This window comes from Meleagris gallopavo, chromosome 2 (genome assembly GCF_000146605.3).
Source record: "Meleagris gallopavo isolate NT-WF06-2002-E0010 breed Aviagen turkey brand Nicholas breeding stock chromosome 2, Turkey_5.1, whole genome shotgun sequence".
NCBI classification, from domain to species: Eukaryota; Metazoa; Chordata; class Aves; order Galliformes; family Phasianidae; genus Meleagris; species Meleagris gallopavo.
Window position 1 is genome coordinate 41,133,656 of NC_015012.2, and position 3,553 is coordinate 41,137,208.

A 3,553-nucleotide genomic window follows, 5' to 3' on the forward strand; every position below is an offset into this window, starting at 1 on the left:
TGGTTGACCATACTGATCTCAAAATAGTATGTACTCAACTCAGTCTTAAATTTCTCTTTAAATTATATTCATCTCTCTTCCTCAAAGTGAAGTTAGCTGACACATCAGTAAGTAGCTAATAAGTTGAGTGTAACAATCAAAAGTGTCACGCACTTTTTTTTCTACATGCCACAGTAAAATCACAACTGTATGGCAATGTAGATAGTGTTCAAAAGATGCAGGTCTAGGTTCTGCACCATGTGAACCCATCACAGCGCTAGTTTTAGAAAACAGCTACTCTAAAAATGAAGATTTCTGCAGTCACCGTAAACAACTTCATGATAAAAAGTTCTCTAGTAACTACTCATCCTTACACTTAGCAGCAGACCAACAGTAATTCATTATAAAACCTGTACAGTATTTCTCCATCTGCCAGTAATGAATTGTTTCCAAACAGTAACGTGGATACCAGAGCAATCAACAAGACATCTCACGTACAGAGGACAAGGGTAAATCACATCACTGACACTACATTTCATATTGGGATCACCTTGTTGTCTTTTACTAGTTGTCACTGTCTAATCACTATATGTTTGAAAGACAGCTAGTGTACACAAGTAATACAAAAATGCAGTCTTGATTGTCACAAGTATGAAAACTCTCAACACAGAAGGCAGGTGGCTAACCAGAGAAATAAAGAAATGTGTCAGTTTCTTTGCAAGTGTTTTTTAATGTAAAAATTAAAGTTTTTCTTGATGTGAAGTAATTACACTAACAGAGAACTGAAAAAGTAGGAAGACTAGCCTGGATTGTTATTGCTGTCAAGAAAAGAGTAGCTGTTTTGTTTGTCTTTTTGATTCATACCTTACCTTCCAAATTCATATCAAAGAGTCAACATGTGTTTCAGTTGCCAAAAGTTATGGTCCAGATGTTTTCTCTCTCCCCCCCACCCCCCATACTCTCTTGAACAGCAGAAGAGGAAGTTCAGTTTCCCTGTAAGGGCACAGTTGTCAATTTTGCAAGATCTTTCACTTTGGCCCAATCCAAATGATAAGTGAGATTAATTTACAGCATCAGTCAGAAATAGTAATTCCAACACCTACTCTTTATTTAAGCTGTGATCAAGAAATATTAAGCTTAGACACACAGCTTCTACCCATATCACGGAGGGCCCATCCTACATCATCAGTAAAGTTTACATGACAAAGCAAGGCACATTTTCATGGTTGCTTCAAGAATAAAGTGACCTCAAAAAAGCAGATTTTGACAATAAAGGTCCATATCAAATCATTTCTCTCTACTAAAGCAAGGCAAAAACCTATATATACACATAAATAATTAAAGAATTCAAATGCTCTAGAATACACTTCAGTGTTAGGAAAAAAAGAAGTTTGAAAGTAAAATATATATCTTCCTACAAATTATATTCAATTTTGTTTTGTAACGTGCATTATTTAAGTTCTCTATATCCTGTCCCAATACACAGAAAAAAATCATCTACATGAAAAAAAAAAAAAAACCACCCAAATTGTGCAACAAAGCACAAAACATTTTCCCAGTTAGGAAAACAACTTTCTACTGGAAATTCACACTTTGCATTTCTCTCTTCAAATGGCACATTTCATTACCCAAAGGAGCCACATTAAAAAAGCTCTACCAGTTCTATTTTAAGGGTTTCTTCTCAACGATGAAAAATTACTGTTTTTATCCCAGGGTTAGCCAAAACCAGACTCCGCAGCCATGTTAAACAAGAGTCACCAGAAGAAAGTTTTTGCCAATGTCATGATGCATGACCTCCTGTTCTCAGCGGTGCAATCCTGCCCATCTGGTATTTTCACAGTCAGTTGGATGACCTGCACTCTTACAAGAAGTTAACTCCATCTAAGAAACTTCCACCTGCACTGTAAAGTACAGAACGAATGGTTGATTACTTTCAAGCATTTTCTTGCTCTAAAGTACAGTTCTATTAAATAACCTTCATTTTATTCTTATCAAAGGGCTGTCGTTTCAGTGGCACGTGAACCAAGGACAAGTTACAATACAAACATTAATGCAGATGATTAACTGCGTACAGGAGTACTTCGAGTTTAAACAGGCTCAGATTACAAAAGCTTTCAGTAACTTGCTTCAGCTTACTCAGATAATAAAACACAGTTAATGTAGGCGATACTACCTTGTAAGATTTCAAGTATCTTCTGACTCACCATGAAACAATCTGGGATTTAACTGAAGATTTACCCAAAGAATCCTAGCAGTAAATCAGAATTAATACAGCTGTAAAGCTGTGCAAAAGACAGGTCTATCCTCTCATTAGTGACGGAGTATGTCATGAGAATATGAAAAGCTGACCTGTAAAAAAGAATCTACCAAGAAGCAAAGACTGCAGCACACAGAAGAGGAAAGGTATTTAAAACAGGAGGCATCTCCGACCTCTTTTTGTCTTATTTAACTAGCAATAAATAATCACTCATACTATGACAGTGACTCTTTTCTTTCCTTGCTTCTGTAGACTATAAACTTTTTCAGGCTGAGTCATATGAATACTGTATTTTGCACTAATACTGTACAGTAGAGAAGCAAAAAATAAATTAAAAATGCATATGATTTTTCACATAACACTGTGTTAACTAAGAATAAATAAGCTGTTATATTTCATTTAATTACCATGCACAGGGAGAAGCATATTTTCTTTACATTAGGTACTCCGAGTATCTTAGTTCAGCAAGGTGTGTGATGGTCAGGTTTTTTTTGCCTTATTGCTTTGCTTTTCAATCGCAAAACATTTAGGGATTTTGCATTTCTTCTGTATTTGGTATCTCTTTAAGAACATGATAGGCATAATGAACAGTTCATGGGCTTTCTATCACTTTGAATACTAGAAACTTACATATCTGGAGAAAATAAATTACCTGTCGAGTTCAAAAATTAACAGCCACCTATTCAACAAAATAAGACAGCCTCATGGAAATTTGATGTTTAAGTATTTAAGAAACAAGAAATAAAAACAAAGATTGAGATGATTCATGCGTTCTGTAAGGTACTTAACCCACTTTGCATTGTATGCAGGTATCAAACAGGGAAGATGATCATCCTCAGGTATACCATACAAGTCAATATAACATCAAACCGGAACGTGGCAGGGCAAATGACGATGCTAACTTTTTTGGCCATATCTTATAAGGTGAAATCTAAAAGTAGCACTACCTACTGAATAGCAACTACGTACATGCATAAAATCTGGTTTCTATTTCTGTGCCAAATTTACTACAGTTTTCAACATGTTACATCATGTGTACGCATTGCTGTTTTCCCATTCCACTGTCCTGTAGCCATTAAAACAAAGTGAGAATACCGGATGACTTTTAAATGAACACGCAACTGATTAGGAGTCCACAGCTACACACAGATGGAAGACAAGGATGATCTAAACAATCTCACTTACTAGCATCTTTCAAAAGCATTCTGAGCAAAACAGCCAGCAATATTTTAAGTCATTAGTCAGCATGTGAAAAAAAGAAGACCACAGTGTGCTACTTTGTGCTGCATGAATAGAGAAGCTCAGCAGTAGCAAAAA

At 35.7% G+C, this 3,553-nt stretch overlaps 1 long non-coding RNA gene across 1 annotated transcript; it reads left to right on the forward strand.

The window, feature by feature from the left end:
- Positions 1-1,976: 1,976 nt before the first annotated feature.
- Positions 1,977-3,553, forward strand: LOC116216324. Its single transcript, XR_004158878.1, has 2 exons — positions 1,977-2,382; positions 3,046-3,553. It is a non-coding gene; the product is annotated as an uncharacterized LOC116216324 (long non-coding RNA).